The sequence below is a fragment of the Myotis nattereri genome, assembly GCF_964212035.1.
Source record: "Myotis nattereri genome assembly, chromosome: 2".
Lineage (NCBI taxonomy): Eukaryota > Metazoa > Chordata > Mammalia > Chiroptera > Vespertilionidae > Myotis > Myotis nattereri.
The window spans coordinates 158,336,475-158,348,708 of record NC_138076.1 but is presented as its reverse complement, the minus strand read 5'-3'; positions in this window follow the sequence as shown (position 1 = coordinate 158,348,708).

Sequence of the window (12,234 nt, the reverse complement as noted above, 5' to 3'; positions counted from 1 at the left end):
GGCTGCCTGGTTGCTATAGCCAGACTGTCCCATAGCCCTCTATTTCCCAGCAAACGTTGTGTTGGAGTATTCCATTCATCCATCGCTCAGGGTCTACTGGCCAGCCCTGGCAAAATACCTCTGCCCACTTGCATTTTACATTCTTATAGAAGATAATACAAATAAATAAATAAAAACAAACAAAACAGAGACTTTCAAAACATGATAAATACTTCAGAGAAAAATTAATCAGAAAAGGAAAGATAGGGACTGGTGAGTTGAAGAGAAGGGGCAGATGTTACCATTTTTAGAAAGGCAGGTCTGGAAAGGCCTCCCTAAGAAGATTAATTTAAGCAAAATGTGAAGCAGGTGAAAGTGAGCACTAATATATGTAGGGAAGACATTTCAGCAGAGGAGCTTTTTTTATGTAATAAGAAATTGGTTTAGATATTTTATTAGCATATTGAAGAAAAGCCAATGTTTCTTAGAAATATAAATGATGAGGACTCTCAAGTCTTTGAACAGTTTCAGAAATTTTGAATAATTGATATGAAACATCCTACACAAGGAAGTACCTGGTTGACAAAGACTAGCAGCATGAATTTAGAGGAACATAGAGCCTATGGATTATGCAGGCAGGTTCTTATAAAATATAATGTAGAATGCATTCCTTGAGTTGCATCTGGTTCAGAGCTTCAACAATGCTTAGGTTAATGCCAAAACCACCTGGTTGAGATTTTTTGTTGTGATAAAAAGATAGTTTATTGTGACTAACATTTATTAAATGCTCATTATGTGTCATCCAGAGTATCAAGAGCTTGGCAAGCACCATCTCTTATAATCCTCACAATAACCTTAAGTGATTGGTAGGGCTATTATCTTCATTTTATGAAGAATAAAATTAAGGCATAGATAAATTAAATAGTTTTCCTACAATGCTAATAAGTTTGGAGCCAGCACTTGAACCCAAATAGTTTAAGTTATAGATAGAGAAAAAGGTATTTATGTGTAGCTGCATGAAAAAATAACATAAAATTCTTACTCCTGTTGTTTTTAATTAAATATTTTTAAAAGTAACACATCAAGAATATGAATTTAAGGTATATTCATATATCACTACAGACATATAAACAAGGTGGAAACCCTAACTATCAGTTACTATCAAGATAAACTTTCTCCCCCCAAGGGAGCTGTCCTTTAACACAGCACAGCCCTGCATGTGCTATTGTGCAGCACACTGAATGTGGACCTTGAACACTGGCTGAAAAAACTGAATGGTTAAAAGGAAACAATAAGGAATCCCTTCCTTATCACTGCAGAAGGCCAGAATTCAAGGTGATTACATTATACAACACAAATATGAACAGAGGGAAAGTAGGTTTTTGTCTAGTAATTTAGTGAATTTGTAAACTGCAAACACTTGCACTGTATTAGTGTCACACCTCTTTAGCAAGCTTCATTTGCTTTTTCTTCCCATCCTATTCCCTTTTGTGTGCCATAATTTCCTGAAAAACATTGGACTAAAATCGAGCAATAATGCAGAGACTTCAGAAACAAAAATACAATTTTCTCATATCAGAACAAAGCGTGTGATTTTACCTAGAAATTTAAAATACTAAAATACTCTCCAGATCTGGGGCGGGTATAGGGGTGGACTAGAAAGGGTCATTGGGGGGAAAAGGGGACATATGTAATACTTTCAACAATAAAGATCTAAAAAATAAAATAATAAAAATAAAATACTAAAATAAAAAAGCTATTATAGAACTTAAAAACACACACAAGTAAAAGCTTTCTCTTTAAAAGTGAGATGTTAATGATAAAATATATTTTTGAAGAACTATTTTCAAGTATTAATACATGATCATTGGAATGTTTTCTAGGAAAATATTCACATAAGGGTCTCTTTGTCACTGACAAAACAAATAATAATTAACATCATTACTTGTCTATTTGAATTTTCTCCAAAGCTGTTGTACTGAACTTCTTAAGTAATCCACCATATTTATACTATCTTTCCTAAAATATCTAGCCAATTGCCTCTAATTTTTACCTTATTCTTCAAGACAAAGACTTGGTATTTTAGTTTCTTGAAAATGTGCACACTTATGGAAAGGCATTAGTTGGAAGATTTTGTTTTGTTGTTCACTACTTCTCTTAACTAGTGAATCTTAATTATTAAGGTCGACAAACTGGGTAGTTCATCAGAGGCATACCATCTGTATCTGTGTTTATATATAACTAGGAACTGGAAATTATCTCAGTAAAGAAATAATTCTAAAGTGGTTTTAACATATGCATCTCTTACCGTTTTCAGGAAGCCATGGCTTCGGAGTAATGGTAATATCAACAGAAAAAAGGACCAACCATTTTCAGGATAAAGCTTACCTTTCTATAGTGACAGGGTCAAATCACTAAGTTATAGAAACTTCACTCCCTTACTCAAATTGACTCAAACAACTTAATTAAGTTTATCAATCTTGGGTTCTTCAGAGATATCACTGAATTCATGAAAAATAGCATGAAGTTAGGCATATGCAATACTTGTAAAGTTGTTACCTCATAGAGAGGTCTCTCAGTCTAAGACTGAGAAACCACACCTACTTGCTGTTCTTTACACACTACATCTTTGGACTTTGCTATGTGCACCATAATTATGTAATTACCAGACTAAAGGATTTATCCCTCTGATGGCTTCTTTCATCTTATGGGTTTAAGATCCCCATGCATGCTTCAATATTGCTACGTGTGCTAATATTTGAGCTTCTCTCTGCTCTCATGGCCAAGACAGAGACCTTTGTGAATGTTTTTCTTAGTATCTACTGTAAAATTGAATGGTGGCATAGTATTCACTTATTTCTCAGTATATTCATTTGTATAGTGATTTTTTACCTATAATATTCAGCAACTCAAATTTTCTATTTGTTATTGCAAGTACATTGTTAATGCTCTTTTTATTTATGATGAAAAAATACATTTGACTGATTGACAGTGGGACATTTTCCCCTCATTAGTGAGCTTTAACTTCTTATTAGAAAGCTTACTATCTTGGCTCTTTCAAAGTGCTTGGTAGTCATCATCCTAGTTTAGGCTTATTGGGGGTGAGGGCGTTAAATAAGGTATACTTCATTACAAACTGCAGCCCCAATGTCTATCTCTCTAAACTTCAAGAAAATGTCAACTAATATGTCCAATATTTAAACCCAACCTTATCTTTTGGCTTTTTTAAAACTTTGTTGTTCAAATCAATATTTGCTCAAGTTCATAGAAATTCCATTCAACTTATTTTTCTTGGCCAAATATGTCAGCAGTTTTTCATTTTGTTCTTCAATTGTTCCCCAACCTTGAAAGTCTTAGAGACAATGCCAGCTGCCAACACTAGTTATTGATACCCCAAGAGACTTAAAGTCCCTCACACAAATGAAAGTCCAGGTATTCAGCCACTCTTGACATCTTGTTTACATATCAATATAGAAACTCCATATTTTACACTGAACAGCCAGGGGCTACATTTACAAATACAATACTCAAACAACAAGATGATGTTTGAGGATTTGATCAGCTAACCAGTTATTTAGTCCATAGCTTGTCATAGCCTGTCAAATAATCTCAGGGCAAATATTTATTCCAAATTGAGTATTTAGTCTTTTCATAGTGTCTATAGCCAGAATGTTTAAATTAAATTGACTCTAAAATCCTATGACAGTGCATTAATAAAGATAGATTAACTGATACAACACACAATCCCCGAATGTCAGTAACTCAGCACCATGCAAAGAAAAAGACCCAGGTTCTTATTCTCTTAAGATTTCTTTTTTGTTTCTGGGCCCACAAACTCCTTTCTATTTAGCTGGAAGATAGAGAAAAAGCACAAGATTTTTGCATGGGAGCATTTGAAAGTCCAGACCCAGGAGTGGGTTACATCACTTCTGCACACATTCTGGAATTGGTCTCCATGCATCTCCTAACTGCAAGGCAGCTGAGAAATGGTCTGGTTGTGTCCCCAGGAAGAAAGAAAACCAATTTGGCAAATGTTGGGCACTGTCTGCCACAAATGATTCCATATAAGCATGGCTGTTCCTTATATATTCTTTGTTCACACTATTGGAATGGTAGCGTAAATAATGATAGTGGAAATAACCAGTGTCAAATAAATCTATGAAAATTTCAGGTTGAAATACAAGGAAAAATCAACTTGCACTTCTAGTGCAGAGGGATAGTAATGCTACGATCCGGGAACCACACTTTGAAAAGCCTTATTTAAAGGAACCATTAATCAGTTAGATTGGCATCACGGAATCTATTAGAGTAAAATACAAGTGTGGAACTTCAGTTTTGTGTCATTCAGTTTCAGTCTGTCCTTAAATACATCACCTCTTTTCAGCACTTATATCACAAGAACAGGGAAGTAAAAGGAAGTGAAAATGAAGCTCACTAGTCTACTATGTCTCTATTTTCTAGACCTAGTAGGACAGAAGATGAATTTTTGCTGGCTAAATTAAAATGGGCAACTTATTTGTATTTTTTTTTCTTCTCTGAACAGCTTAATTATGGTTACTGTAGGATAGGATTGTGCTGCTTCCCTCAAAACTTCTTACCTACAACAAATGTCATTTTCAGAATTGTCAAGGAAAAACCCCCACATTTTTAGTATTTTGTTTAATTCAGTGTTAAAGATCCAAATAAGTAGTTTGGACCAGCACTCACATTTAAGTTTCCACCTTAGTCCTTTGAGAATTGCCTATTTATAGTATTGAAGAGAACACACCGGAGTATGCACATCTACTAGTAATACTGCATAAAGTGTTTTTGAAAGGATTACAATAAGTCTATCCAGTGGATCTCTCAGTGAAATGTAAATTTTTCTCTAAATATAAAAGGATTTCTTGCAAATACTCATCTTGCAATAAAAGTCAGAAAGCAAATAGATTCTTAGTTGGCAGAAATAAAGATGCTTACCACCAAGATGGGAAAATGGGATTTAAAAGCATAGGGGAGAAAATGTGTCCAGGCCCACCCACTGTGAGAAGAGTTTCAGCTGGATCCAATAGCAGGAGTCTAAAACCAACATGACAAGAAACAGAAAAAGGAATGAAAACTTGGACTGCCTTCCTGCCCACACACATGCAACTGCAATGGAAAGAATCAGCAAACTAATTGGCATCTGATAGTTTGCATATTAAGAAAATCAGAAAATACTTTCTTGCTTATATTTGGTTTAAATACTGCTTTCTAAGCCCACAATACAGAATTATAAAGATATTAGTCAAAAGAATTTGGACTATTTATATTCATGCAGAAATGCTAGCAAGCATGGAAATAAATGAAAGGAGTAAATAAACATCAATGAGAAGGTTACTTTTTGCCATCTTAATAAAAATGATGTGTACTGAATTAGAAATTTAAAAATTACAATGCAAAAAAAAATATTTCTTAATCATTAAGACCTGTCATAGAATTTTAAAATCTACTTTAACAAAAAAGGCACCAGATTTATTGACTTATCTGTAATAATAAATCTCATATATTTAAACACTGGTAACTGATGACTATAATGATTAATAATGTAATGGAATCTATTGTATTAAACTGTAAATATAGTCTGATTTGCTTTGAATTTCTCCCCCAAAATAGTATTGGATTTTTCACCTAGCAGAAGCTCAATACATAGTTGTTACAATCAATAATAATAATCCTAAGTCTAATAATGGTGACTGTGCCTCAGATCAATTCAAATGGCTCAAAAATGGTTTTTAAGCCAATTCATTATTTGGAGGCCTATGTGTACCAAGATATTATATCTAAAAGTTATTAAATGTATTTAAATTATATTGTCAAAACATGTCAAAAGTTCTGTTTTAAAAATAGTTTTAAATTTCAACATGTATTTGTCTTAGGAACAAAGAAGCAAATACAAATACAAACACCCATCAGAAAGGATATATGCACCCCTATGTTCATAGCAGCAAAATTTACAACAGCCAAGATTTGGAAACAGCCTAAGTGCCCACCAGCAGGTGAATGGATTAAAAAGCTGTGGTACACCTATACAATGGAATACTACACAGATGTAAAAAAGAAAGAACTCTTACCATTTGCAACAGCATGAATGGAACTGGAGAGCATTATGCTAAGTGAGTAAGCCAGTCAGAGAAAGATAAGTATCACATGATCTCCGTCATATGTGGAATCTAATGAACAACATAAAAAAATAGACCCAGAGACATGGAGACGATCAGACTGTCAAACCTCAGAGGGAATGCAGGGGATAGTAAGGGGGAGAAAGCTTCAGGGGGAGGGAGGTTGGAGAGGGCAATGCGGGGGGGGGGAGGGAAATAAGGGACATAGATAATACTCTCAACAATTAAGATTTATTTTAAAAAATATTTGGTATGCTAATATAGTGTTTTATATTGAGCTCTCAAAGTAAAACTCTATAACTAATTTGTTTTAGATAAAAACCTCTGGAAAAGAAAAAGAATACCATCTCAAGAACTGATGGTGAATGGCAATGGAAATGGTCGAGTAAGGATCTCCAGAAATCCTCTCTTCCATAAAAGCAATAAGTTACAGTGGCAAAAAAATGGTTTAAATTAATGTTTTAAGAACTCTGGAAATTAACCAGAGACTTACAACAATTTGGGGGTCATTTAAGAAAAATGGTTAAATCTCAGTAAGGACAGGAAATTTTGTGGCATTCACCTTGTCCTAGTTCCACCCACCTTCCCCAGTTCTGTCAATCTGAAAAACCAACAACCCTGCAATTATGGTGAAAGCCAGCAGCCTAGCAGACACTAGAGAGGAAAAAAGGGTTGGAATTCCTCCAAGGCCTCCTTCCCAGATAACTGTCATTGTTTGGCCTTTCTGGCAGTTCTCTGGAAAATCCCTCTCACAAAGCTTGTCTTTATTTGCCTTGACTCAGAGTTCTTTCAGTGTGAACAGCCTTTTCTCCAGGGCATCTGTCAAAACTAATCAGTGACAGTTGTATAATGTCACAACTACTTGAAGTGGCGATAACAGTTAGTGCAAACAAGTGGAACAAAACACTTAAACAGTATACCTGGAGAATGAATGTCCAGAGGAGGTTTTGAAAAGTTCTGACTTTTCAAAGACTCCACGGAGCACTGGGTATGAGTTGAGCTCTGTGCAAGTCCAGGAAAAACCTGAGAATGCCCTAACATCACACCTCTGACTGATTTAGAGGCTCTGTGCAATCAGGAAGTGGAGACTAAGACAGAAATGTAAACTGTTTGCCTGAGCATATGAGGCATGTCTTCAAACACGCACTGAGCCCGTAATCAAAGGCTGAGAGACTTACTGGTTTTAGGCATTTAAAAAAGTCTTGCCCTAGCCAGTTTGGCTCAGTAGATAGAGTGTTGGCCCTTGGATTGAAGGGTCCTGGGTTCATTTCCAGTCAAGGGCACGTAACTTGGTTGCAGATTCAATCCCCAGGTCCATCCCCAGGTGGCATGTTTGGCAGGCAAGCAACAGATGTGTCTCTCTCCCATCAATGTTTCTCTCTCTGGCTCTTCTCCTCCCTTCCATTCTCTCTAAAACTCAATGGGAAAACATCCTTGGGTGAGGATTAACAGTGACAAAAATAAAATCTCAGTTCAATCATTAGCTGACCACTAAGATAATTAAGCAATGACGCCAGTGACTACACACAACAAACAATGCAGACATTACAGAATTAGTTTAGGAAATGAATTAAACAAACAGGAACAAAAAACAACAATAGATGCTGGGAAGGAGAAAGAATTTGATTTCCAGAGTTGCCATGTTATATCATTAAAATATCCTGTTTCAAAAATAATTACAAGACATTTAAAGTAACAAGAAAGTATGGCTGTATGTACAGGGAGGAAAAAGAAGTAAACAGAAATTGTATGTGGATAATCCTAATGCTGGATTTAGGATTAGGATAGACAAAAATGAATTTTTGTCTAGCCTAAAATAAACTATTTTAAATATATTCAAAGAACAATGTAAAAGAATAATATTGCATCAAATAGAAAATATAAGTATAGATATAGAAATGAGTTATAAAAACAAAAGAGAAATTCTGAGGTGCAATGTACAAAGACTAAAATAAAATATTCAGTAGAGAAGCTGAACAGAAGATTCAGTTGGCAGAAGAATCAGTGGACTTGAAAATATGTCAATGGAGATTATCTAACGCAGCGGTTCTCAACCTGTGGGTCACCACCCCCTTGGGTGTCGAATGACCCTTTCACAGGGGTCACCTAAGACCATCGGAAAACACGTATATAATTACATATTGTTTTTGTGATTAGTCACTATGCTTTAATTATGTTCAATTTGTAACAATGAAATTGGGGGTCACCACAACATGAGGAACTGTATTAAAGGGTCACAGCATTAGAGAGGTTGAGAACCACTGATCTAACGTAAGGAACAGAAAGAAAAAATTAGTGAAGAAAAATGAGCAAAGCCTGAGTCCTGTGATTTACAATCAACATATATGTAATGAAAATTCCAGAAAAAAAAGAAGCAGAAAAAATATTTTAAAAATTGATGGTCAAATTTTCCAAATTTGATGCTAAACATTAGTCTATACAAGTAAAAGGCTCAATGAAATTCAAGTAGGATAAACTCAATGAAATCCACACCTGGACACATCATAATCAAAGTTTCAAAAGCCAAAGAAAGGACCACGAAAGTGAGGAGAGAAGTGATTATCACATATAAAGGATTCTTAATAAGACTAACAATAATTTCTCATCAGAAACCATGGAGACCTAAATAGAGTGGGATTACTAGTACTTTATGTATTTGGAAATACTTTATGTATTACTAATACTTTATGTATTTTGGAAATACATAAAGAGAAAACTGCCAACCAAGAATTCTATATCTAGCATACTATTCTTCAAAAAATAAACTTTGGCCGAAACCGGTTTGGCTCAGCGGATAGAGCGTCGGCCTGTGGACTGAAAGGTCCCAGGTTCGATTCCGGTCAAGGGCATGTACCTGGGTTGCGGGCACATCCCCAGTAGGAGATGTGCAGGAGGCAGCTGATCGATGTTTCTCTCTCATCGATGTTTCTAACTCTCTATCTCTCTCCCTTCCTCTCTGTAAAAAATCAATAAAATATATTTAAAAAAAAAAAAAAACTTTGAAGACATTCCCATATAATCAAAACTGAGAAAATTTATCATTAGAAGACCTGACCTATAAGAAATATTGAGACAGCTGGTGAGGCAATCTGTGGAGGGAAAGGTCAGATATTGCCTAGAGAAAGTCAATGCAGGAGAGAGAGAGCTACATAACCAGACACCTGGCGAGGAGCCATCATGGGGAGACAAAGTAACAGCCCACATACAAAAAAAAAGAGGAATCACTAGAAAAGGAAGTAAATGAAATGGAGGCAAGCATATGTCAGAGAAAGAATTCAGAGCAATGGTCATAAGGTCACTGAGAAGGATGGAAGACAAATTCAACAATATGTGTAAGAGGAACCAAGAGGAAATGAAGAACTAAGAAGAAATAAAAAATGACATCACTGAAATAAAGAACTCAATAGAAAGCATCAACAGTAGACTAGAAGAAGTGGAGGACTGCATCAGTGAGCTAGAAGACAAGGTAGGAAAAAATACCCAAGCAGAGCAGCATCTAGAAAAAATAAAAAATCTTAAAAAACAGGAGGTGAGCCTAAGGGAACTTTGGGACAATTCAAAACAAAACAATATCTGCATAATAGTGGTGCCAGAAGGAGAGGAAACTGAGCTAGGAATAGAAAACCTGTTTGAAGAAATAATGACAGAAAACTTTCCTGATATAGGGAAGAAAAAACTCACACACGTCCAAGCAGCTCACAGAGTCCCAAACAAGATGAACTTCAAAAGACTGACACCAAGATACATTATAATTAAATTGGCAAACACCAACAACAAAGTAAGAATCTTAAAGGCTGCCAGAGAGAGAGACAGAAAGTTACCTACAAAAGATCCCCCATCAGAATAGCGACTGATTTCTCAACAGAAACACATCAGGCTAGAAGGCAATGGAATGAAATATACAAAGTCATGAAAAGAAAGGATCTGAATCCAAGAATACTGTACCCAACAAGGCTATCAATCAAAATTGAGGGTGAAATCAGGAGCTTCACAGACAAAAAAGCACTAAGGGAGTTTATTACCACCAAACATGCAATGCAAGAAATGCTAAAGGGTCTGCTGTAAAAAGAAGAAATAGGAAGGGAAGAAGGAATACAGGCATAAAGAATAAAAAGGGTGACAAACGAGTACCTATTAATAATAACTTTAAATGTAAATGGATTAAATGCCCTAATAAAAAAATATAGGGTAGCTGAGTGGATAAGAAATAAGACCCATATATCTGCTGTCTATCAGAAAACCCACCTCAGAACAAAGGACTCACACAGACTGATGGTGAAGGGATGGAAAAAGGTTTTTCAGGCGAATGGAAATGAAAAAAAAGCTGGGGTAGCAATTCTTATATATGACAAATTAGACCTCAAAGTGAAGGCCATAACAAGAAATAAGGAAGGCCACTGCATAATACTAAAGGGGACAATTTAACAAGAAGATATAACTCTGGTAAACATATATGCACCTAATACAGAAGCACCCAAATACATAAAAACACTTCTGGAGGATATAAAGGGTGAGATTGAAAGCAATACATAGCAGGGGACTTTAATACCTCACTAACACCAATGGACAAATCCTCCAAACAAAAAATCATCAAAGAAACATCAATCCTAAATGACTTACTAGATCACATGGAATTAAGTGACATCTTCAGAACATTTCACCCCAAAGCCACAGAATATACATTCTTCTCAAGTACACATGGGTCATTTTCAAAGATAGAACACATATTGGGACACAGGCAAAGTCTCTTCAAATTCAAGAAGATAGAAATCATATGAAGCATCTTCTCAGATCACAATGGCATAAAACTAGAAATCAACGACAACAAAAACAATAAAAAAAATCGAACACCTAGAGGCTAAATTGCATGCTATTAAACAATGATTGGGTTACCAAAGAGATCAATGAAGAAATAAAAAGCACCATGGCAAAAAATTACAATGAAAATACAACAATCCAAAATCTATGGGACACAGTGAAAGCAGTCTTGAGAAGGAAGTTCATAGCTCTACAGGCCTACCTGAAAAAAAAAAAAAAACAAGAAAAAATGGTAATAAATTATCTAACCCTACAACTCAAAGAGTTAGAAAGAGAGAAACAAGAAAAGCCCAGCATAAGCAGAAGGAAGGAAATAGTAAAGATCAGAGCAAAGATAAATGACATAGAGACAAAAAGAAAAAAAACCCCAAACAAACAAACAAACAAACAAAAAAAAAAACACAATACAAAAGATCAACAAAACGAAGAGCTGGTTCTTTGAAAGGATAGACAAGATTGATGAACCTCTAGCCAGGCATACCAAGAAGCAAAGAGAGAGGACACAAAAAAACAAAATCAGAAATGAAAGAGGTTAAGTAACAACCGATCCCACAGAAATACAAACAATTATGAAAAAAATACTATGACCAACTCTATTCCAACAAAATGGACAACCTAGGTGAAGTGGACATATTCTTAGAAAAATACAACTCCCAAAACTCAACCAAGAAGACTCAAAAAATCTGAATAGGATGATAACTACTGAAAAAATTGAAGCAGTGATCAACAAACTTCCAGCAAACAAAAGCCCTGGTCTGGATGGCTTTACAAGGGAGTTCTACCAAGCATTCAAAGAAGAACTAATACCTATCCTCCTCAGACTATTCCAAAAAATTTAAGAGGAAGGAACATTTCCAAGCTCTTTCTATGAAGCCAACATTACCCTAATCCCTAAACCAGATAAAGACACCACAAAGAAATAGAACTACAGGCCAATATCCTTCATGAACATAGATGCGAAAATCCTCAACAAATCTAGCAAATCGGATTCAGCATTACATTAGAAAGATCATACACCATGACCAAGTAGGGTTTATTCTGGGGATGCAAGGATGGTACAATGTCTGCAAATCAATAAATGTGATACATCACATAAACAAACTGAGAGACAAAAATCACATAATCATATCAATCAATGCAGAAAAAGCATTTGACAAAATCCAACACCCTTTCTTGATAAAAATTCTCACCAAAGTGGGACTAGAGGGATCAAACCTCAAGATAATAAAAGCCTTATATGACAACCCTACAGCCAACATCATACTCAATGGGCAAAAACTAAACTCATTTTCCCTAA